Genomic DNA, 25,836 nt, shown 5'->3' with positions numbered 1-25,836 from the left:
ACGCATCCCAGCCAGGCCCAGAACATATGTGACTGGTTCCATCCTCTTTACAACATATTGCTGTGTGAAATAAGGAACATGAGACAATCATCACTTTCCAGTCTCTCCGGACTGCGATGCCAGATAGAAGGCATCCATCCATTTTTTCCCTCATCCTTTTTTTAGTCCTTATTCTCCCATACTGATTAAATTTGAATAGCCATTTTATTGCCAATTCTGCTAGCTATGATCATGCCTTATTATGCTATTTAATGAAGTTAAATGAAAGTAGCAGAATCAGGCCCTTTGCTTGCTTCTTCTGGCCTGGAGGTTGAAATGCTTCACCATTCCCTTTCTTCTCTTGTTGTTAATAAATAAGACATGTAATTCTTTAATTTAATAATTTTGATCTTGAGGTTTGATGGTGACAATATTCTAAGAATCCAGAAGGAATTAGTCATTTTGCAGTGCCAAAGCTCACAGTGCATAGGAGGGTGTTACTAGTGATGTGAAAAAAAAAACAAACCACACAACAAGCCAGGCAGCAAAATTTTTACGCCTTTTTTTTTTTAATGCCTTTTTTTAGTTGTTTTAATATAAGGTGGTATATTGACTGTAAGTGATCATATCTCTGGCTGCACAGAAGAATGGACTCAGGTCTTCTCACATGAAAAAATCTCTGTGTAAAGATTCACACTTTTGCTGTTTAGTTTTCCTTTTTCTGTTTCTCTTTTTTCAAACAGAACAACACTTTAAAAAGCATTGGACAGGTGGACATACATAAACCCCACACCTAACTTGCATCCATAGTTTACCTTTTTAAATCATATTGTTATTTGCATATAGTTGACCAATTTACATGGACATATATAGGGCTCTGGTTCTGCACATTTAAAATGAATAGGAGGTTTGCCATTGAATCAGTGAGTATCAGGTAAAATCCTCTATGTACAGATTAGACATCCAATTTCTTGTGTCTTTCACATTTAGTGATCTTGAAAATACAAGCTCGACTTGGATGCACTGGACAGCTGAATGCATTATCCAATATTTGTCTGTGAGTGATCAGTCATTTTCTTATGCCAGGAGAAGATGTCTAGGTCTGGCACACTGACAGTAAAGAGAGAAAGAAATTTTTACCTTTTGTCTATTGGTTCAAGTCAGGGGTGAATGAATAAATTTGGTGAGGCACATAAAAGACAGAAGTTGAGAGGAATTAGGTTTGCATTATAGGAATGGGATACAACTTTGAAGAATCTGTTCTTTATTTCCCTCCCGTTCTTCATGATTTATTTACTGACTTCTGGGCAAAATTGTTTGCCATGTGGTGCAAATCGAATTGAAACCACTGAATTTCCCTGACTGCTCAGGGTACCTACTGTCAGAAAATCTGCAGAACTTTTAGAATTAGCAGACACACAAAATGTTTATCTCACTTATTAGGTTGGTAAAAGCCCACTGCCTTTCTGAAATCACAGCAGCGAGCTGTAAATGATGTGTGAAATGAAAAGGCTTTGCTCACCCAGCAAACACATAGAAAACATTGAGGAAGCTGTGCCATTGGACTGGGCTTGGTGAAAAGCAGGAAAACAGCTGTGATACAATAAGAATTAAGTCTAGAATATAGGGGCAAATGCAGAAAATAAATCAAGTTTGATGTAATTTTTTATTTTTCTATGCACTTTTTTTTTTTTTTTTTTTCCCTTTCTGTCTTGCTGTTTCTTTTTGTACAGAATGCTGCATCAAGGACTGTGCAAAGCTGAGTGGTTCTGGTTTGTGTGACTTGCATGAAGTTTTAAATTTGAAACGATCATTGATTTGTGCATTGTGTTCCAGTATGTTTTACTGCATCAGGCACTTTGTTTTGTTTCTGTCCATGTCTATGTGTTTTAGTGGGAAACAGCTTTAGCAGGGAGCCTGTGATAGAAAGCTGACTTGGAAAACAAGTGCCAGTTCAAGGGCAGGATCATCTGTCTTTCCTGCCTTCAACCTTCTGATGTTCTGGACAGGAAGGGGAAGCATGTGGGGGGTTAGAAACTTGAATGAGACTGAAGTTAAAGGATGGGCCACACTTTCAGGTTAGACAGAGGCATACACTTTAAAGAGCATACCCTTGCAGAGGAACCAGATGCAGAATCCGTTGTGGCTATCACCATCCTAATGGGAAAAGGAGCATAAAGGGGTCAGGTGAGAGCCATAGGATCTCCTCACCAGCGGGTGCTAGTGGGTGCCAGCAGGGATCACACATTTCTGGCCCTCCCAAAGTTTACTCTGTTTCCATACCATCTGCCATCCCTGCCCCGCATGCTTGTTGGCTTAACCCCATTGAGCACATGTGGCTCTGCGCTTGCTGGAATAAGTAGATACAGACCATTGTGTGACTGCTCCATTTAAACATTGATCCAGGGGAATATGAATACGTAACTAGAGTAGTAGCTGGGGCTTGACACCGTGTGAGTGTAGTAGCATGGCTTCTGGATGGGACATAGCTTGCACTGCCCTGTTCCAAGTGTGAGGAGAGCAGGTGTGTGGTAGTCTGTCAATGTAAATCTACTTTAAATAGTGCCTTGCTAGGTACTATTAGATTTCAAACCCTTTGTGTAAAGATGTTAAGTAGCTATACCTGTCCCAGGATCTGAGCTTTGAATTGGGACTTTTTGTTGTAATAACTTTTATTTACCAAAAAACCAAGATGCTCTGTTGCAACAGTTCCTAACAGTACAGTTTACAGTATTTTTTTTTTTTTTGCTGTGTTTTGGCTTGTTACTGTAAAATACTGTGACAGATGGAGCATCATCTGTCAACAATTCCTATCTGACACAGATAGAAATTATTGCTGTGATGAAATTATTGATCCTGTATCTTTACATTTAGGAGCAAGGAGGATCTTATACTAGACTGAATAAAATCAAAAGCAGTCTAGTTTAGGATCCAAAAAGGATTTTACTCTAGAAAGACCCTTAGTGACTGGAGGTGGAAAATATTTTAGTCTTGGCAGACACAGCTACATAAAAGCTAATTTCTCTTAGCTGTCTTACTGCTTTCTATGATATGTCAACACTAGTATGGATGTATCCATGAATCTTTTGTGTGTATTTTTCAGGCAGATAGGAACTAGGGAAGATTTAGGATTTTTTTTTTTCTTGTGTTCAGTGCGTTCTCTTTGCTGGGAGCCAACACACTTCTCTCTATAAGATCTCGAAGGGAGGAGAGAGCCTGACTAGACAGGCTTGAAGTCAGGAGAATCATGAGAGACAAAAGCATCATGAAAAACAATTAACAAAAAAGATTTGGGTTTCCAAGACTTGGCTGGCACAGATATGGATGTGGCACTAATGTGGCCTAATGTGGCAATAATTATAGTGCTAATGCCCTCTTATTAGTGCTTAAACCCAGGATGCCTCCTCCTTTTAATGACCAGTGGCTTTTATCACTGATTTGCTACATCATTTGCTAATACTCTTGCTGTAAGTAGTTATGCTGGAGAAACAAGAAAGGGCTAAGCTGAAATAATAATAAGGAAGGGAATGTGAGGATGTGGCTCTTGCCAGTGATGGTCCTTGTGCCCTAATGTAATTCCTTAAATTGACCCTAGTACTGGAGAGGAGAGATTGTCTGAGCACAGGCGAATGCAGCCAACATCAGCCAGTAGGTAAAATGTCTTGTTGGCAGTATCCTGAAATTGTTGGAAAGGTGAGTGCGAAGTCTCAGGCTGTTCTCCATGAATTTTTGCTCCATTTGTGTGATATTTAAGGGTCTATACAGGTTATAGTTGAATGAGCTCATTCCTTAAAGCAACGCTACCTAGTACTTATAGGAAGTGACCATTCTTATCCCTTCAGGAAATAGTGATGTCTCTTGGTGCTTCGTGTGATTATTCCCAAAGAAAATAGGCTGAACATCTTCAGCCTTGAGCTAAAGCACCTGCAAACCTTATTCTGTAAATCTTGACAACAAGGTTTTCTTAGGGCATTTCTTATTATGGCTTTTTGCAGAGTCAGGAATACAAAGAAATAATTAGTTTTTCTCTGCTTCTTATTCAAACTAGAAGGATACAAGCCATTTGCTTTCTACTGAAGAAAAGTCCAGCCACCTTTGTGGACAGTGATTTGGATTGGTTCTTATTTTTTTTTCCAAACCTTTCTGTGCATTCCCAACAATGAAAAGGAGACATTGTTCATTAGGTGATTAAAAAAAGTTTAGAGTGGCTTGGAACTGCACTGAGGTGGTTTTTCCTGCCAGAGAGTCTATTAGTAAATGCTTTTATGGGACTCTTCACTCCTCCAGAATGAGTAAGTCATGCATCCACAGTCTTGCAAAGCAATCATCTGTGAATTGTACATGAAATGTAGGGGAGGCATGTGTGGTGTGTGTTCCAATGGGACTATTCCCCAGCCACCACTTGCTTCAGAAATTGTATTAAAAAGTACAATTGTTGGTCATTAGGGTTAGCCTTGCAAAGCAGGCATGACAGCATTAGCAGGAAATGCTTCCTTGATTTCAATTATAATGCATAAATTATACTCTTCTTCTGTCTTATCCGTGAAATATTCAACAACAGCATTTCCATCTTGGTCTGGGGAATAGGATTTTGCACATGGTATAACTTCCATTGCCTTAAATACAGCCTCCCCAATTTTATCACTGAGCACTCACAATCTTCATTATTACAGTTCAGCCAGCAGAAATTAGTTGTATTTAGATCCCAGTAGGCCATAAGACACATGCAGCTTTGAGATTTGGCTTCCATTTAGCCTTGGGAAGCAGTCTTAAAGCTTGATGATTGAATTACAAGAACTACTCTCACCCCTCTGCCAACATTAGAGTATAAAGAAGAGCTGTCCTGAGGTGTGAGAAGCAGGGAAGGAGAAAGATGGGACTAATCATTCCTTGTTATAAGACTGAAGCATCTATGGGAAAATCCAGTTCCTTTGATTTGCTTTCATCTGGCAAAATCATTGCATGGAAAAAGAGATTGAGATAATTACATAGTGGTCAGTTTATTATTTACAGTGGTTTATTCATGAAACACAAGTATGTAGCTTGTTGATCTTGTTGTCCACACATGTGAGACTTTATCTGCCTTTATCTGAAACATTTATAGTCTTTCTCTGGTTGGTTTTGGTAGCACGAGCTGTGAAGCCTCCCTGAGCATGGTCTTCAACCATGCAAATATACATATAAGGACCGTGATGGGCTTGCACTACTCTCTCATGCTGTTGAAAAGTCACTTGTCTTAGTACCTAGACTAGTTACTCCTCCCTTTGCTATCATCCTACCTCCAGTTATAGTGCAAAACCAGCTCACAAGTACTAATGAGCATGAACTATTTAGCCTATCAATTGTGTAAAATCAGTATTTCCTTTAGCTTTGGGGTGTGTGTAGGGGGGGAGGGGTTGTGGTGTTGAAAAAATACAAGACCATGAATTTTCTTCCAAAGAAGATCACTTACCACTTACAACTCTACCATTCACATCGTTTGACTACATCATTAATTGGAATTTTTCCATATTTATGTTTTAATTAGTTCTTTCCTTATCAGAGGAAGAAGCCATTTTCCAAATTTGGTCCTGAAATTTTAAAGCCTTCATGTGCATTACAGAAATGGCTAATCCAGAGAAAACTGTTGTCTGCTTTTCTGTTTCCATATATTCACAATTTCATTGTTGGAGGAAATGCACGTAGCACTAGTGAAACATTAACACTGAAACCTTTGCACAGTGGAGCACTGATTTAAAATAATTTTAAGCTCTGTCATGAATAAAAAGTTAAAAAAGGATAAATACCTTGGAGTTCATATTATGAGTTTACCTTTTTGTTAACTAGGATAATAGAGACAAATATTCCTTGTGATCATGAATCCGAGAATCGTAGAATACCAGGTTGGAAGGGACCCCAAGGATCACCTGGTCCAAACTTTCTTGACAAAAGCACCATCTAGAAAAGATGGCCCGGCACCCTATCCAGCTGAATCTTAGAAGTGTCCAATGTTGGGGAATCCAACACTTCCCTGGGGAGAGTATTCCAATGGCTGATTGTACTCATTGCAAAACATTTTCCTCCTGTGTCCAGTTGGAATATTCCCAGGAGTAACTTGTACCCGTTACCCTTCAACTTTCCCGTGAAGGGATAGGAGATGCTGCATTCCCTTTACAATTTAGAAAGACAGAAATCTTAATTGTGCTGTGACATCCAACAGGTGGTGACCAATGGCCAGTACGTTAAGGATTGCCATGACTGAAACATTTTAATGCTAAAATAACCAAAATTGGCTTTTCATCCCCATTCTTCATAGACAGGCAGCCCTGTCTGAGTTGGCTTGGCTGCAAATCTCTGCCTTTCTGAATGTCCTTTTGCTACAGTAAAGAAGGAAGTTAATGCTGTGCACAAGGAGCGTGTTATCTACTGTATAATGTTATGGACCTTGCACAGAGTGGAGGAATAAAAAAAGCAATATTTTACATTCATAAAGCACCTTCTGTTTGTCTCAGCTCACTATGAAAACATGAACTCTGAATTAAGAAGCAGCACTATCATTATACCCAGCCTACTGATGGGTAAACTGAGTCAGTAAATGCTGTGAAATCATGAACTTGGCTAGGAACAAAATCCAGGAACAGGAAAAATCTGCACTCAGAAGACCAGAAACATTTCCCCTTGCCCATTTCACTGTATCAGTTGAATATATAAGAATGCAGCATTCTCCTCCCCTTGACAATTTCTGATATGGTAGACAAACCCGTGTGTCATAAAACAAGTTCAGACTTTTTTTTTTTAAATGTAGTTGAGTAGTAAATAATCATGTCAACATTTGAGGACATAAGCCTCTGGGCCTGGGAATATATTTGGTATCCCAAGTCTTCACAAAACCTTCCCCATGTGTGCAAAACAACTAGGGGCTTCTCCCTATTACCGTTTTCTTGCAGCTATTCCATCAAGCTTCCACTTGATGGCTACAATTGGTGTGACAAAGAGTGAAGTTACTCTACATTATGTGTTATTTACAAGTGGCTTGGGATATTACTTTGCACTTGAATGTTGTGTGTGTGCCTTCAGCTAATAAGCAAGTGTTTGTCTCTGAGAGGTCTTAATGCTTTTCACAACCAGCGACCATAAATAATGGTCGTTGATGCACAGAATCCAACTGTCTGCTTGGCTGTTTCCTTTTATTACGAACCTTGTATTTTCCATTCTGACTATGCAGAACATCTTTATGATTTTCAACACGCCTTGTTAATCTGGGAGCAGGAGTGTTGGAGAACCCAGGGTGGAGATAACCCCATACCCACAGCCCACATCTTGGAAACATAGAGAGTAAGTCCATCAATGCTGTAGTTGCAGGTTGCCTGGAACTGAGGTGACCTGCTGCTCTGCACTTTTTGAACTTTTTCTCCTTAAGTATTGGGCTAGATCAAGCCTGTAAACAAGGTATAGTATCTTACAGAAAAAGGCTGTGGCTATCCTGAAAATTATATGGGCAGCTGAAATGTTGCTCTATATCTTTCAGTAATGGGACTGTGCTGCTTATTCACTTTACCCATAATCCTGAAGCCTCATTCCTAAAACAATACTTCTCTTCCTTATTTCTTAACATTGCAGCATTATTCTAAGTTTTATAATCTCTCCCACCATTTCAGTCATACAGAATTCATGTGCTTTTGCCCACAATACACAGGATGGAAGACCTGGAATGAAAATGTAATTAAATCGTATGCAAATAAAAAATGCTGCAGCTGACTTCATAAGAAGGAGACTGTCATATCAAATACCGTATTGTATTTGATTTCAATATTAACTGATAGGATTAGCAGAGATGAAATTTACCTTAGAAAGGTGAGGCTGCCTAGAGTCACTGGTGAAAGGATTTCAGTGGTTTTGCAGCTTTTACACCCAAGAGCTTTTTTATTCCTTATCTTGGTGCACAGAAAGAGAGCTGTTTCATGGCAGCTGAAGATTTCACTGCCCGGGTGCTGCTGTACCTGTATTTCTGTCCAGTCTGGTCCAGCAGCTGGCCTGATGTCTGAATATGGCTGAGGGGACACGCCAGCCTGCTGCCTTTCCCGTGGCAGTGCCAGGGAAGGGCCAGGGAGTTTGATGCTTCTGCTAAAAGTGGGCTGTGGGATGGGCGGCCTGTGGCGACCGTGTGCCCCAAAACCTGGCTGCTGCCCAGGAGCTGCTGGCTGCAGTCGTGGGCTGCGTACCCTGGGGCAATTTTAGGGCGTCCTTGTCTTGCACCAACGCTGTACCCTGCAGATAAGGAACGGAGGAGGCACGAAATGCCTCTCCTCTCTCTCTGTTGGTCCTTGTGCGGCAGTTAACCAGCTCTCCTGTCGTCATCTCGCTCAAGCCTGTCTTTTACAAGGCCCTGAGAATACGCGGTGCGGCTCGCGAATGCCCTGCGCCTCACGTACCGGCCTGCACGCTGTGGCCCCGCTGGGCCCAGTGTCCCCTGGCTTTCCCCTCCCTGTGGGAGCGCAGAGCCTGGCCCCGTGGCGTGGGGACCCCTCAGCCAGGGCCTTCTGCTGCTGCTGCTGCGCGCCCAGCATTTACACCTTGGCTCAAGGCACGCTCTTATGACCTGCTGCGTTCATAAACACTTGAGTGGCTTTGCCTTCTGTGTGAATCGCCTTGGGAGCCCGGTATGAAAGGTGCTATGGAAATGTAGGTTTGATTTAATTTGGTTTGATTTACAGTTTGAAAAATGAAGATCTTTCTGCAAAGCTAAGACCCCTGCACAATTATTCCAGCTTGCTTCTGCGGCTTGCAAAGCTGCTCACATTCCCTTTTGGATCACTGGGGATTTCCTTGACACATTTACACTCCTGTTCTCAATAACTCCATACCCAGCCTCATGCTGACACTTTCTCCCTTTCTCTCTTTTTTTATTTATTAAAATTACCTGCTCCACAGGTATTAAACATAACCAAGTCAAGCAGAATAGAGGCCAGTCACAAAAACATAGATGACTACGTTTTCCCCTGTTATGATCTATGACAGACACTTATTCCTTTAAAAAACTTCTACACCTTCAGAACCTGGAGATCTGAAGACACCAATAGCATCAGAGGTTTAAAAAAACCTTACAGAAATTTCCTTTCAAATCCTCGTACTTCCCAAAATTTCTGTCCTTATTTTTGTACTATAGTGTCACTTTGCTTGATGCTGGGATCCTGTACTATCAGGCACTCTACAGACCCACAGAAGTTTCCTCTGAAACCACACGCTTAAGGAAACAAAAATACTGACAAGAAAACAGAAGTACAAGAGAGGTGATTTGTTCAAGGCCACAGAGCAGCTCACTGGCAAGGCTCACTGTGGAAGACAGGCTTTCTGGTGCCATATCCACTACAGTTACCTGCCCCTAAATCTCTGAATTCATCTTTTAATCCTCTGGCATTCATGAAGATTAAAAAAAAATTACTTTACTGGACTTGAAACCAGATGGTCCCTGAAGTCAAAAATATCAAAGAATACAACCAGCACTTGTAAAATTAAATTGGGTTATTTAATGTATTCTTAGCAGTTTGTACCTCTGTAAAGAAGTACAGTAACACTGTTTCTCTTGCCAGTATTTCCTAATGTGTGACAGACTTGTGGTGAAGGACAGGAAAAAAATGGAAATGATTTCACTTCTTACCACAAAGGTTTGCCAGTGCTTAATATATAGTAGTAAATGGTGAAACTACACTTAAGCCTTGTCAGATTGGGCACAACTTTGGAGTTAAAACAAGGAAGCTGTCTTGTAGGTTTAAACAGTAGAAAACTGTTTTGGGACAGAATATGACTTCTTGGTGATATAGTAACCAGAATAAAAAGCTCAGTAATTAATCTTGCAAAAATGGGGTGCAGTTTTGACACAGGCGGTTTTTCAACGGAAGCACTGCACTTCTCAGTACTGTTAACTAATCCATTCTCTGCTGGCTGATATAAACTAATGAGGCATAAAGATACAGCACGTGGTGGAACAGAGGACTGAGCTGGGTCATCCTTAGATGACACTGACATTGCTTTGAAAGAGTCCCTTTGGGAGGGATTAATCTCATCTGGTTTGTAACAGGCAACAGATCCAGGCTCGTGGTCTGAGGCCCCTCTACAGTGTCAGGGGGATTCTCTCTGTGCAGAGAGAGCCCCTTCAGAGGGTGATTCATCCCGTCTGTCTCAGGTACCCGCCTTAGGAAGGGTATATTCCCTGTCTGGAGGGATCACTCGCTCTCCACTGAGTATAAAGGCAGCCTGGCTTCCAGGGAGTTACAGCGAGGGGAGATCAGTCCCACGTCTTCATGTCCTCCTTCATGTTGCCATCAGAAATGGTAAAAGCTGCCAGGGGCAGGCTGACAGTCTGAGCTTGTGAGTGTTGCACACTCTAAGTTTTAGGAGTATGCCCTATGTCCCTCTCCCAGGTGACTCTGGAATGCTGTTGGCTTCATTCCTGTTGCATCCATGGGTTTCTTTAAAGCCTCAAGGCAGGCTGCTAGCTAGGGGGAATAATTTTTTATGTCAAAAAATGATTTCTTGGGGAAACGTAAAGAGGACACAGCTGCAACAAAACAGAGACAGGTGGGGATGCCTATTTATATGTTTAAAAACTGCAGATGTGTGTGTGTGTACATAGAACTGCTCAGGTGAGCCAAGATGCATGGATTAATTGAAACCTACACTTTTCAGAACTCAATTTGAGATGTACTTGGTTTGATGTTATATTTGTAACCAACACTATAGTGTTTTTTTTTTTTGTGTGTTGTTTTTGTTTTTTTTTTTTTCTGCTTGGGAAATTTCAAACATGGTGCTTGATTTTGTTTGGAATGAATGCAGGTTTTGGGGGACAGAATAATTTCTTGCAAAAGAAAATTTGGACTCTCAAAGGCTCCAAAACTCATGTAGATAGTTTTATCCTGCTGCTCTATTCCTGATGCACTATTTATCTTCCTTCTTTGTACGCTGTGCATGGCAGGATCCCATCCTCTTGTCATGCATGTGTCAGGGGAGCCTTGGTTCTGACGGGGAGCTGCAGATACCATCCCATTAAAATTAATAAACACGAACAGTGGAGGTTTCTGGAGAGACTATGATAAACATTTGACCAAACTTATTCTGGTTTAAATTGTGTCAGCCTTCAAAAACCAATGTCTTCACTATCTCATCCTTCATGCCTTTCTATCATGTCTCTGTCATGTGCTGAAGTTACCCATTCGCCTCTCAGCCCACTTTCCTCCCCTTGTCACACTTACAAGGTGGCTGACACCTTTGCTTGTCCTTCACCGACTGACGGCTCCGAAACCAGGCCTGGCTTTCTGTGCCTATCCCTGGGGGGGAACTGCTGGGTATTCTCGGAGTACACGTCGGGATGCAGGCATCCTATGCTCTGCAGGTGTCAAGTGGTGTCAGGTGGGTGTAGTGACTCAGAAGTAACCTCTTCAAAAAGAAATTATGCATTGTTCTTATTATTTTATTCAAAAAGAAAAATACACTTTTTTTTTTTTTTTTTACACAGTTTATAAAAGCATGTTGTTTGTAAAAGCAATAGAGGTCTATGTGTGTAGCTCTGCTCCTTAACCTTTAATCTTCCGTTGCAGGTTTCTGAAAGTTCTCAACCCCACCTTGGGCTAGCGTTCTCTCCCTGTTTCCACGTATTCCCTCACCTGCTGAGGAGCTGCATGTGACAGTATGTGAGCAATCCTCCTGATGACATCCAGTCTCCCCTGCTGTATTCCAGACTCAGGATCCTGCAGCGATTTAGCATCTTTGTTTCTAAGCTTAGCTTAGGAAAGATTAAACTGTTCTTAGCATGAAGACAGCCAGTCTCCGGCAAAGTCTTTTTTTTTTTTTTTTTGGGGGGGACTCTCATGTTTGCTACTGTTTAGTCCTTCCTGGTTGCTTCTTTTAACAAGCTGTTTGACTTTGCTGAATGTATTGAGGCAGGAGAATGTATGTTTACTGGATGCATGAGACTTACTAAAAACAAATACAGAAAGTCCCTACCTCCCATCTCCTCTCCTAGGGCAAATGGCTGGTAAACCAGGGGACGCTTTCATGGTGAAGTGAGTTGTGGTAGGTTCATCATTTCAGATGTTCCCCTTTGACAAACTCTAGTCCCTCCTTCTTGCCATCTTTCCTTGGAGCTTTCACCTTTCAGTTTAGTCCCCTGTTTTTGTAGGTAGTAGCCATGACTCCCCTTGCTGGAAATCCCATATACGGGGAAGTGAGTTTCCTTGTGCTATAACCACTTTCCCATATGTTCACCCACTGTCTCCTCATCATCCTCTCCCTTCCACAGTCTCTACCGCTGAAACCTTCTGACCTGAGAGAAGCCTGAAGGAGGCAAGTTACAACAGGATGTCCACGCTGGGGAACTGCCATGGTTTTGAGAAGTGCCTCTGCTGTGGTGGGAAGAGTTTGTAAAAGCTAACATGAGCCACATTTATGAAGGCCTTCTTCCCCTGGGAAGACCTTGGACCCAAGCTCCCTTGGGTTTTCAGACTGCCTGAAACAAGTCTCTGGAGAACCCAGTGGTGGGTGAGAGAAGGCCTGATGTGAAGCAGAAAGAGGAGGAGGTCTAAATCATTCACCTCTGAATGAGGTACCAAACAGACCTGAATCAGCAGCTGAGACTTTGGAGAAACCAGTCAAATGTATTGTTCCTTCTCTTGAGGAAAAAAAAGAAAAAAAGGTGAAAAAAATCAAGAGGAGCAAAACATTTCCTTTGCTTTGCATATTACAAAAGACACCAAATGTAGAAAAGAAGAGGAGCAACTAGGCTGATAAGAGATTTCATTTCATCCCCCTCAGGGTGCCAACTTACCAGTGGTAACCTCATGGTCTGCTGATGTCATTCACACAAAGCAGTTACTTCTGAAGAGACAGGTTTTCTCAGATTTTACCATCTGAGGAAAAAATAGAGGAAAAAATTGTTTGAAAGGGAAAAAAATGTTAAGGTGTCTGTGTTTTACCAAAAGCCTTTGTAGGAGGTTATTAACTTCAAAAGAAAACTAAATTTATCGTAACTTCTCTCCCTGCTCCCCGTGTTTCTGAAAAGAGCCCTTGCTGTGATTGTCTGAGCCATTAAGGGCTCCTGGAAGGGCAACCAAGACTTGCGCTCCCATGTCTGTGTGCTTACTGATTTATAAACCTCTCTGTAGGTAGACAGAAGAAGGTGAAATTTTCCCTTTGGTGGCAGATGGGCTCCAAAGGCTAAAATACAATTATTATGCAGACTCTCAACATGTACAAAATGGGAAGAAATATCTACCTCTAAGATCAGTATGAGGGAAACTTTCTTCTCAAGCTCACAAGGGAGCAGAGACTTCATCACCCCAAACTTTTTCTTCTTTTTGAACAATGCTTCTTGGAAAGAAAGACAAGGTTTAAAAGTAGTTTCCAGAGGTGAGCCATGGATGCCAACTCTTCATTTTGAATGTTAGCCTGGGATCCACACAAACTTGCTGCATTATCCATGTACCTGCGTGACATTTTGAAGAAAAACTTTTTAAAGTGTCTGCACTGTGGGACTGGCAGAAGGGAGATTTGTGTTTTCTCTGTAAAAAACCTGTAATCTGAAGGAGACAGAAAAGTAGCTGAACTGCTCACGCCATTGCTGGTGCAAGAGAGTTAATCTGTCATGAAGCAGAAAGTGGAGGATTTTATAAAAAGCTCCTGCCATGTGGTAGTGGTTTCTGGTGCCCAAGTATGCATTTCCTACCAGTGTGACATGTGCTGGCTTTATCTTCAGGTCCACTTGCTGCTCCGATCTATACGAACACAATCCTTACGTTCCCTGCCAATGCCACAGTTTGGCAAAGCTTGCCTCTTCCCATTCCAGCCCTTTTCTCCTTGCAGCAGGGAGGCTTGTGTTTGGCGGCCAGTGACCTTTTTGGGAGGTTCAGGATTAAGATTCCCCAGTCAGTGCTGACCAGCTCTGATGGAAGCAGTGCTGGGTTCACTGCTGGCAGGCAGGCAGGTTGTCCCGTGCGTTCTGTTCAGACTCGTGAGGGTGCTGTCAGCAAGGCTGGGTTTGGTGCTGTAGAGCCCCACGGTATGAGGTGAAACTTCAGGCAGTTTCAGGGCGAACAAACACTCAGCTGTGCCTGACGCGGCGAGCGCAGGGTGAGAAAATTCAGGAAACATTTTCTGGGGACAAGGGCGTTTCAGCTTGGACGGCGGCTGCCAGCCAGCGCCGTGAGCACCGCCAGCTACTCGGGAGAGGACGTGCAAGGGCAGGAGACCAAATTGGGAGAGGCTGGTGGAAAGCAGGTCCCGCGGCGGCGGCGGGGGAACGGCAGGGAAGCTTCTGGGGTACTCACCACCCGTGGGCACCCTGCAGCGGGCAGGGGAACAGCGGGGGGAGTGTGGGCAACAAAATAGACTCTGTGCACTGGTTTGTGGTTACCCCTGCTCCAGCGTGTGCCCCAAGTAATTCCAGCGGTGTTACTGGATGTGTACCGGTGCAAGTGACAGCCCAGCTGGACTTGCTGTTTTCTGTGCCTCTGAAGTAATAGCAGTGCTTAGGAAATGGGTAGTTAAAAAGCCCACATATCCCTGAAGTAACCTTAGCTGCAAAATAAGTCAATTAATTAGCATACAGTAGATACTTATTGTTAAGTGAGAATGCCATCCCCTCCTGCAGGGATTTGAGTTAAACATGATGATTGATAAATTGTTATATTCACACAGTGTCACTCAGTGATATAATCATGGCTTTTGTAAATATTTAGTCAAGAGAGCAATCCAGCTGTTCCCAGCCAGGTTTCATCCAGTGTCAGCCAATGTTCAGTGCTGCTGATTTATTTCATGTGTTGCTTAAGCCTTAGTAAGATCACATTTTTATGAGTCTCGAAATACCTATGGTAATAAATAGTGAGAGTGCCGGAGCTAATGACAACAGCAGAAATAATTATACGGAAAGATATTGCCCAGGGTCCAGAATATGGCCAAGCACTTAACTATTTGTAGTTTTTCAGGACAACTGCTTAGCATCTTTTGTCTAGATTTACGCAAGGCAGCCCCCACCGATGCCATTGAAAAGGGGAGCCGAGCAGGAGCCTTTTTTCAGAAGGATACCATCATGTCCCAAAGCTTGACTTAGCTGTTGACAGAGAGCTGAGGTTTAAATCAGTGTTAGTCAAAGTCTGGAAATTCTGTTTTCCAAAGGAATTTGAGATTTTGAAATTTACATTGAGTTCAATTTAGAATGAAAATCCCAAATTTTGAAATTACTCCTGACAGAGGAGGGTTCTAGGATGGATTCACTCTGCCTCAACTGTGCTGGTTTTGCTATGCAGTACGGTACTAGAATGTAAAATATACAAGTATATTTAAAATGAGAAGTCATTTTAAGATGAAACACTGACACTGTTAGCTCTGAAGGTGTCCAAACCTGACATATTCACAGTGTTGGAGCCTTCTTGTGTTTTTTCCCTAAAACACATTTCTGCAAAACTGACAATTTTGTGAGGCATTTCAGTTTTAATGAATCTACATTTTCTGATATCTCTTTTCTGACCATGTTCTTGTTTGAAGAAACACCCATGCAACTTTTCCTCACTCATCTGTCTCACTTTTATTTTGGGAACTCTTCAGGAATAGCTTTTGTTCTCATGTCAGTTCTTTGTTGAGGAACTGTCTGTCGTGATGTCCTACCCCCAAGACTTGGAAGTGATTCATAAAAAAAGAAAGATTAAAAAAGATGACACCCAGTTTGGGTTGTGTTGCGTATTTGAGATAGCATGCTTCACCCACAGGACAAGATGGTAGATGCTGAATTTAACTTATTCCCAGTAAAGAACCTCTTCAGTGACCCATATAGACACCTCTTACAGCAGAGGAACAAATTTTCTTTACTGCCAAAGTTTCACTTGCAAAAATATCAGCTTTTTGTTCCCTTTCCACAATTTACATTCTTTCTGGTTCAGAAGGAGGTCATAATTACAGGGTATTTCTACTTTTCCAGGGGACATGGACATTTTGAAAAGAAATAAAGTATTAACAGCAGTGGGGTGAGTGCCTACAAGAAGGTAAGCTTAGATCAATACACACACAGCCTTTTGCTAACGTGGATCTTAAAGAAGGGAGGGACACACGACACACTCCAGGAAGGGAAGCAAAGTCTAGGAGGTGCCTGAAAGCAAGTGTAGCTCACTGACAGAATGAGGTGAGGTCGTCCTATAGCACCGCAGACGGAGTGAAGCAGGGACTTTTTATTCATTGAGTGCATGGAAACATCTGAGGCAAAGGAAAAGCTATTTCAAATGGGCATTAGCATGCCTGTTGGCACTCTCGGGATGATATCAAGGGCGCCCTTGAGCTCAGAGCCAAGTGGAGGTACACCCCTTGAGAACCTGAGGTGACAAAGTGCAGGTGGAAGTGCTGTTCAAATGTATATTTAATGGACATGGGGATAAGCTGTGTTCCAGCCAGAGAAGGTAAAAAAAAAAAAAAAAGCACACAAAAACCCTCTAACAATATCTCATGGTCGATAGCACTAATGGGAAGTAGAACTTCGAAACCAATAGAATTACTCTAAATCCAACAAATTCAACTGCAGAAATGAGTGGACGACTAGCAATTTTTAAACCCACTGGCCAGTGGGTTGTGTGTGTTGCCCTTTGTGCCTGAAATGTGGGGGAGGTAGAGCAATTAGAGCCTTCTGCTTCAGAGTCCAGCTCAGGTTGTGTGGATTTGTTTGGTTTTTTTCCCTCTAGGTCTTCATTCTGATTTTCATGGTGGCTAAAGGGGAGTTACCCAAACCAGTAATGAAGTAGAAATGGCTCTTCCGCCATTTTCTGGCAATAATCACCATTTTCCAGTAACTGAAAGCTATAGGGAGAATACTTCAAACTTTCATTGTCAGCAAACGTATTTTAAATGCTCATGTTAGTTGCCTTAGCAATATTTATTTGGTTCTTATGAAGACCCCTTCATGCAGCTGTAGATGTTTCTGGGTATTATAAACCAGTTCTTGCTTCCGCGTAGAAGCTGAGAATTTGAGGTTTATGGTTTACTCTTTCTTATTCCCATCCAGCTGTGATGTGAAGTCTTCCCACTCACTTGTTTTTTGCGGGCTAATATTCACCGAGTTTGGCATTCATCTTGCCTAACAGTAGTTATTAAAAAATTACATGGTTATCTAAGCAAGTAGTCTGGGCCGCCTCTGTAGTCAGTGGTGAGACTCGGGCAGGGTGATTCATTCCATCCTCTCAGGTATCACCCTCTGGAGGTGCCCAAGTCTCCGCAGGGAGACAGATGGCTAAGGTTAGGTGAGGTGAACCTCAACCCCAGTGCTCAGCAATAACTGCTTGGCGCATGCCCAGGACACCTGGGGTTCCCTGGGGAAATCACCCATCCAAGCGCTAGTTAGAACTTGCACCTTTTAGCATCCAGAATTAAAGGAGTTTATGTGCTTTCTTTTGGTCCAGCGTACGTGTAGGTTTTGTGTGTAATAGGAAAGACTGCCCTATGTTTGACCTACATACTTAAAACACAAATACAGCCTTAAATTGCATATTCAATATTTTTATACATCTGCTGTCTGTGTGAACATGCACATATTTTCTGCATAATAATATTCAGATATATGGTTTTCTGACATTTTATTATTAAAGTGCTGGCAATATGCTCAAAGCTTTACAAAATACAGATAAAGGCAATTCCTGTCAGAAGGAGGTCATAACAAAGATGAACATTAGATTCATAGGGAGTGAGAGACCAGAAGATTCTGGCTTTACTGTTTGTTTTTTAACCTTCCTTAGAAAATGAGGCTTCTGTGTTGCACTGTGGGTGAGGTGTGGTGGGTAGCTGTCCTCTCAGTGACTTTTGGACTGGTTGACCAGCTGCAGCCAAATATAACCAAAGAGCAGGTTGTCTCAAGGGACAAAGCTCTCTGAAGAAAGGCAGCTATTTAGAAGAGAGCATGCCCTCACTGAGGAGAAGGTACAGTGTGATTCAGTATTAGGCACTAAGGGATCTGCATGGGAATCTTGTGTGGAAATCTGCATGTGGGAACAGCATCACCTGTCAATGATGTTGTGCTAATCCCTAGGCAGTCGGTCAAGGAGACCCATAGGAAGCAACACATTGCCAATTTTGTTGCTCAAGAAATGTATTTTATGCTAGCAGTGGCCTTTATCTTTGAATCTTCCTTAAGAATGGAAGATTTAAAGAGTTCTCCCAACCATGGGGACAAAGCTTATTAACTGGGGAAAGAAGCAGTGGAAGACAGAAAAGAGATGAAGCTGAGGGTTGGTAGAATGAAAGTGAAAACAAAGCAGAATTTAGTATTTCTACAGGCCTCTGCCATTTTCTATGTGCAGAAATATCTATCAATTCTATTCAATATTACATTAAAATTAAAAATATTTTTCTCTTAAGTACTGTGTTCTTGGCTATTCTTAGCTGGTGAGGGCATCTCCGATTAGCTGTCCGTTGTGGATTTCTACCTTGTTCCCTGTGATAGCTCCGAGTGACTTTGTGGGAAGGAGGAAACCTCCCTCATCTGCTCCGACATTTTTTAAGGTACAGCTTTATCAGCTTATGAGAAGAGGTGCTAGATACAACTGTCAGGAAAAGCAGAGGAAAGAATTTGTTGGCCAAATAGGTCAGTTCCTGGCCTGGATGTTCCTACAGGTACAGCTTTATCAATTTGCTTTATCAACAACAGGCAGTTCCAGGGTGCAAATCGTTTCCACCCCTGTCTGCTGATGGTAAAAATTAGGAGTATGTTTATGAGCTATGGAGCATTCCTCTGATGTACATGAGGTCTGTTTTGATTTTGATGCTGATGCAAACTTCTCTGTTAGCTTCTGACTATTCTGAAGATGAGAAGAGAGGGTCCAGGTTTCTAATTTGAGATTTTCTTACTACATTTCCTTGGTCTTTCTCAGCACAGGGACAGGTAGGCTTAGGTTGTTGAACTGGGTGGGATGAAGCAGGTGCTGTGCTTCTACCCCACACACAGCCTCAGCTGTCCCTTGGGGCTCTGGGTCATCCTGTGCAATGCATGTTGCTCAGGACTATGTGTGCAAGATGCTCTGTGGATCTCTTTCCAGCCCAGCTTGTGGACTTTTAGGCAGGCTATTTACTCTGTCTTGATGCTATTTTGGACTTGATCTTCCCAGGAAGCCTTTCCAGAGATAGCTGGAGGAGAAGGAAACACCCTGGGAGATAGCAGTGAGAGTGTTTTCAGTGTGCCTGCCCACCTGCCCCACAGCAGCCCCTGGAGTGGTGGAAACTTTCTGATCAGTGGAAGAACTGGCTGGGTTACAGACTGCAGGGAGTAGAAATGTCTGCTGCTTTCTTCTACATTTCCTCTTCCACCCTAGTCATATCTTGGGTGATTACCCAAGATCGTATCACCCAGGACATGCTGCGCTTGCAGTTGGTGAGGTGTATCCCTAATTTCCATCTTTCTCTAAAAAGTGAGGTACTGGCCACTAGATTTGATTTACAATTAAATAGCAAATCCTACAGTATATTCCCAGGACCTCAGGAGTGATAAGTCATTTGAGTTGTATTTTTAATAGATTGTTATAAATCATTTTTATATTGCTGTAATTGAATGAGGTGCTTCAGAGAAACAGAAGATTGTACATTTTCTGCCCCTAGGAGTTTTCTTGCTAAGTATATCTTGAGGTACAAAAGGTACTTTGTGTAATTTTATGCAGTGTGAGCCCTTGCTACTAATGACAGCGCTATAAATGTGGCCCATATCCTGAAACAACTTAATGTGTGCTTAACGTCGAGGATTTAGCGTGCCTCCGGATGAGTACGGTGATTCATGCAGGAGAATACAAAAGGCTGCCTTGTCGGCTGCACCACCTGCCCTCCCGCCGGAGATGGCTGCCCTGCCGGAGCGCCAACAGATGCAAGGGTGTGCTAGCTTCAGCGCCGCAGCAGCTCGCAGGCCAGCGTATTAGCTCAGGACTTAGGAACAGCCATGCTAGGTCAGCCCAAAGGTCCATCCAGCCTAGTGTCATCAGGTTTCTGACAGTGACCAGGGAAAGAGCAGAAGGAATAGGGCACACGCAAAGTGACCCGTCCTCTGGCATATCATCCCAGCTTCTGACAAAGAGCATTTTAGGGACTTTGTGAGCCAAAGTTTGTTTAATGGGCTGATGGACCTGTCTTCCATGAGTTTAAGCTTAAACTGAAATCGATATACTTGCAGTGTGGTCGTATTCCAGCCTGGTTAATTCCATTCTGCATTTTCAACTTCCCTTGATGCAACTTCAGATAAAGCATTTGTGACCTAAAGCTGTGGTGTAGTGTTTGCTAGTGCAATTTTGTAGCAGCTGCATTCCACCCCAAAGATCGGTGCATTTTGGCGGTAAGTGATCCTTAGATTTAAATAATCTATAATTCTTTGGAGCATGTTTTGGGCTTGTAAAAGGTGTTATACAAATCAATGAATAATTTTCACTCACCATTGTTTGTAATATATTCTTAGTTCTCAGCTGAAAATAAAATTTCTTTTTCTATTGATTTTCTTCTTTTATGTTTTGCCAAATTGATTTTTCTTTTTCCTAATGGAGCAGAAACTAACATATCTGGATTTCAGTTACTTCACCCTTTCTGCTTTAGCATCGTTTGGGATATCAGAAGGAATAAAAACAGCTCTAAGGAATAGTATTCATTCATTAACTTCAAGGGAGCTGACACTGTTTTAATCCATTTTAAGGGAGAGTGTATCTTTCGGGTTTTTAAATTTCATCAGTGGATTTGTAGGTGCTCTCTAAACAGGTATTAAAAAGACAAGTATAAATATGATGTTATGACTTGGGAGGGTGAAGTGGGAGAGTTAAGCAGAGTTTAAAGCAGGACAGATTGCTGGGTATCAGGAGAAAGGTTTGGAGCTCTCACTGAAAATGCGGACAGGGTTTTGCAGGGTTTTGAAGATGCACTTCCATTTATGCACACCACAGCCCTTCTCCATTCAGCCAGAACAGCAACAGGGTAAGTATTCTTATGGAATTTTCAGATCAGCTTTGATCAGGAAGAATCACAGTTGTCTTGAAATATGCCATTCCTGCCAAAGTATGAACCTCAACTTGGGGCTTGGTTTTGTAAAACGCCAAGCACTTCTTTCTGTTTAGGAGATTAAGGGGTGCCTTTGAACATCAGGTGGCTGAGAAACAACCTGAGAACTTCTGAAATGTTTAGCCTGAAAAGTTTGTGAAAGACTAGATTATTTCCCCAAAATAAATAGTATTATCTGAAGTAAATAGTGTTATCAGCTTCTGAACCAGTGTTCATTAAGAAGCTCAAGTGTGATTGGAGGCTTAATACAGCCAGTCACTGCAGGATAATAGCTCAGGCTACAGTAGAGAAAAATGAGATCAGAAAATACTGAGATAAACTAAATGTTTTTGAATTCATTTGGTCTAATGAAATTCAACCCAGGGTAGAGAGAGCCAGGGAACTGGATGAAACAATCCCAGAAAGTTTAGTGTTTATCTCCAGAAGTCATGGAGGACAGGGGAGGTTCTGGAGGACATAAAAAGTGAAGAGACAGTGTCTACCCATAACAAGGAGAAAAAGCTGAATCCAGGGATTTGTAGTCAAATCAGGTACCTGCCAATACATGGAATAAACAGTCAAACAATCAAACATAAGCACCTCAAAGGTAATGAGGATATGAGCAGAATAGCCAGCATGGATTTGTCAGTAGAAAATCATGTGAAACCAATCTCTTTGCCTTCTGAGACAAGGCAACAGACCTTGTGGGTAGGAAAAAAGCAGTGGGTGTCATGTGTCCTGATTTTAATAAAGTTTTTTATACTGTTTTACAAGACACCGTCATAAACAACCGGAGAAACCAGGATAAGAAGAAACTATTAGGTCAGTGCACAGCTGGTTGGCAAGCTGTAGTCAGAGAGCAGTTACCAATGATTAACTGTGAAACTGGAAGGGGATTTTGAGCAGGGTGCTTTGAGATCTGTGCTGGGCCAGTGTGTTGTGCTGTTTTCATTAACAGGTGGAAGAGTGGAAAGCAGAGGGTTCTTGTTCAGTTTGCAAGCTGCGACAGGCTGCGGGCCAGGTGGAGAGCAGGTTCGGAACGCAGAGTGGCCTGGAGAAGTCGGAGGAGTGGCCTGGACAGACTGGGATGTGGACGGCTGCAAGGCTCTCCTCTGTTGAGGTGGGAACACTCAACGGCGTTAATGCAAGGATAAGAGATGACTGGCTAAGAAGCTGTCCTGAAGAGAAGGATCTGTGTCTTGGAATGGATCGTCTTAGAAGAGGTTACATGTGAAATGTGGCTCAGTAGAGTGACACGCTTTAGAGCAACTAGAAACATGATTCAAGAGAGAAAATTGAACAAATTGGGATTGCCTAAACTAAAGAAGAGAGAAGCAGCATGGTAAGTCTTGAAAGGTGATTGAAAAGCAGAAAGAAATAATCTGTCCTCTTTGTCTACTGGGACAAGGGGTAATGGGCTTTAACCCCAGTGAGAGACATATCTTAGATGCCAGCAAGATCCTTCTACTAGTGATAATTGAAAAAAGGGGAAATAGGCTGCTTGGAAGCTTACCAAATGTCCACCCCTGGAGGTTAGACAGATATCAGTCCAGAATAATGTGGGTCTAATCCATCTTGCCTTTGGGAGATGGAGATGGACTAGATGACCTCCTGAGACAACTTTCAGACTCAGTTTATTTCTTGAACTTAAGAATCTTTTAATTTCATTTTAATTTATTTTCATTTTAGTCCAGATAAGCCCACCTAGTCTATGAAGAGTTAAGATTTTCTCTGTTCCTTGGTATCTTACAGAATATTGTTAGCATTTAGCATCAATTAAAATGGCAAAGTCTTATGATTCGCTCTCCACCTTTGCTCAGCCTTACCCATTACTCTTGAACCAGTTAAATAAATATGGTTTAACTGCAGTCTACTGAATAAATGTTCTCTCTTTCTTTCTCTGTATGTATGTCTGTACATATATAATATCTATATATATATATTTGAAATTATGATTCCATTTATCCTAAGTTTCTGGAATTTATTGATTTTTTTAACAGTGTTTAAATTACATCCACTTTTATGGAGACAAATCTGTTGGAGAATTAAACAGCAAAGTTTTCTCCAATCTATAAACATGACAGGGGGATGATTTCCTCTCATTTGCTAAATATACAGCTCCTTAGTCGGAGACATAAATAAGAATGTTGCCTAAGTAGGTCAGATTTGAGCTAGGGCTTTTCAAAAGACTTGAAAGCACCCACCGTGAATATATACTTCAAAGCCAGAACCCATTTTTTTGTGCACATTTTGTTCCCGAGAAGTTTTCCATCTGTTCTAATGTCATGGCTTTGCCACAGTGGCTTGTCCTCAGACTCTGTATCTCTGGCAACTCATATGCTTTACTTTTTAATGCGGCAGGTAAAGGAGATAATTGGAAGACCTTCAGAGCCAGGGTGGGGGGGTGGGCGGGAGGGAATGGGTAATCTTTCACTTCTAAATGGAGACGAAGGACAGACTTCCTCTGCTCCTTGTTGTTAGATAGCTAGTTTGATTGGATGCCAGGAGCTGAAAGGAGGGAGTGTGCATTTTGAAAGGCTTTTCGAGGAGCAAATCTGAAATTAAAAGACAGATAATATTTATAGAGGTTAGTGAAGTTCACTTCACCCCGCTCTCTGTAGCAGAGCAGTTCCAAATTCAAGATTCTTGATGGATTTAAACCCTTTTTCATCAGCAATAGTCCGACATGATCTGCCTGTCACTTTTTCAAACGATGCCTTTCTGACTTCTCCATGTAGCTCTGAAAGGGGAGGAAGCTTCCTCACTAATATGTCACTCAACCCACCCACCCAGACACCCACAGCTTGTTTGAAGCCAGCATAGGAAAAAAAAGCCCACCACACCACACGCCCTGGATTGTAGCCATGCTGAAGAAAGCGCTTCTTTAAATATCATTATCAGGGATCATTGGTCCTAGGGGTGAAGCCAGAAGTAAACCAGGTACTTACTCATATCTCAAGCCACCCCTCAGTCTTACGAAACAAACGGAGCTGTGCTTTTGCTATTTTACCTGCAAATCAGTGACAGCATTACTGTGTGTTATATTTGCACAAGACTTTTTATTTATTTGAAATGTAGAGTGCCCACCACTCACCCAGGAACTGCTGGATCACCGCTGGGTGCTGTGCAACTCATGTGTCGCCCTACTCAGCGCCCAGTTAGTGACACCTCTGTGAGGGCCTGAGGAACAGGGGAGATGTCCATGGCTCCGGGGCTGGCTCTGCAAGGAGCTGGCTGCTGTGCCATGGCTGATGCAGCAGCGCAGAAGATGACACAAAAGGCAGAGAATGGTTTGTGAAGGAACCAGATGCCAGCAGGACAGTGATTGCTGGGGTAACAGGAGGGCTGCAGACCTAAAGACCAGGTGCATGTGCCTGAGTAAGTCCATAGGGATGGACAAAAGGGCTGAGCTCAGCTGTGAAGGTCTGCAGGTCCCAGGACTGTGCCTGGAAGAAGACTTGCATGAGGCATAAAGAGCCCCTCTAGTGTCTTTGGCATATTGGCCAGGCTCAGTGCCCGGGGAGCAAAACCTCTTTCTAAATGTTTGAAGAAGGTCTTCTGGGGCTATCTGCATCTTCACACCCTGCAGCTGATAACATCCACCATTACCACCACCCTCGGTTGCAGACAACCCTGAGACAAATGAGTACATTTAGTACATCACCACTCACATATATAGCAACTCTTTGGGCAACGCTTGTATTTGCTGGTCTCTTAGGAAAAGGCAAATGACCTTTCTTCCTGCATCTCAAAGTGCCTTCCTGACACAGACCTAGCAAACCTGTGAAACAGTCAAGATTCAGAGCAGGATGGCCTGTCACCTGGTTCACAGCAACACCTGGCAGAGGGATATGTGAAAACATACTGTCATGTACAAAGAAGTTTATCTTTCACCCATTAGGAAAAGAAAGAACAGCGTAAGAATTTACTTCAAGAGACTGGGCAATTAGGAGCAGAATAAATATGAGTCATCTGTCCAGCAAAAGCTGTGCCAGATGCAGACACAAAGTAATTCTGCATGTTAATACCACTTACGCAATGCTGGTCCCGTGACAGGGAACATTTGCTGTCAGTTTGTGAGGTGGTACATGCACATGCATGCATACACATGAACTTTGGTGTAATTTAGGGTTGTTCAGTTTGCTGATCTGCCAGCTATTCATCATAGGACATTTTTAATATGTCTCAAAGTCAATTGGAAACTTACAAAATTGGCCTCTTAGCCCACAGTTTATCAATATAGACACTGAGCATAAAGCTGGCTAAAAAATGGGATTTCAGTTTGAAGGAAATGCCATTGTTTTGAAATGTGATGTGTATTAAAGCAAGCAAACGAAAGACTAAAGGAATTTCCAGCAGCTCTGCAGGCTCTACCACTGCTTAGTGGAACAGAGAGGATGGTGGAATGCAGCCCTGCCTGTGAGCCGCTGCTGGCAGCTCCCGAGACCCCTGGCTCCAGGGCAGCTCTGCAGAAAAGGAGACCCTGAGCGCTGAACCGGCATCCCAAGTCCCAAGGCTGACCTCCAAAAACTGGAGTGAGGTTCCCAGATTGCTGAGATGTTGGCTGAGTTTGGGAAAGCAGCAACTGTTCAGGAAGGAATGAATTGGTATTTTTTTGGTCAGAAAATATCTGACCAGCTTTGCTTCAAAAGGCTTTGGCGTTACTTATTTTATTTGTGTAATGGGAAAGCTGCTGAATCCTCTCTTTCTGGAATCGAAGTCCTTAAACAGTCTGGTCTCCATCTGAGCATCAGAGCCTTTGGAGGTTGAGTATGACAGGCAGTACTGCCGACGAGAAATAATGGCCAAAGTATCCTCTGTTCTGTCAGCTCTAGGCTTGCAGATGATTCCCCA

At 42.5% G+C, this 25,836-nt stretch overlaps 1 long non-coding RNA gene across 3 annotated transcripts in view; it reads left to right on the top strand.

Moving 5' to 3' along the window:
• LOC116965917 overlaps positions 1 to 25,836 on the top strand; it is a 129,716-nt gene that overhangs the window by 11,440 nt on the left and 92,440 nt on the right. For 2 of the 3 annotated variants that reach the window (XR_004409804.2, XR_004409805.2), the window contains exon 2: positions 21,941 to 22,324. This is a non-coding gene — a long non-coding RNA (uncharacterized LOC116965917). Of the gene's footprint in view, positions 1 to 11,210; positions 11,365 to 21,940; positions 22,325 to 25,836 lie in introns of all 3 variants that reach the window. The other variant, XR_004409806.2, reaches the window with a different exon arrangement.

This window comes from Tyto alba, unplaced genomic scaffold (genome assembly GCF_018691265.1).
Source record: "Tyto alba isolate M040663 unplaced genomic scaffold, T.alba_DEE_v4.0 Super-Scaffold_22, whole genome shotgun sequence".
NCBI classification, from domain to species: domain Eukaryota; kingdom Metazoa; phylum Chordata; class Aves; order Strigiformes; family Tytonidae; genus Tyto; species Tyto alba.
Note: the sequence above shows the minus strand (reverse complement) of the source record. Positions and strands in the feature narration are given on the sequence as shown.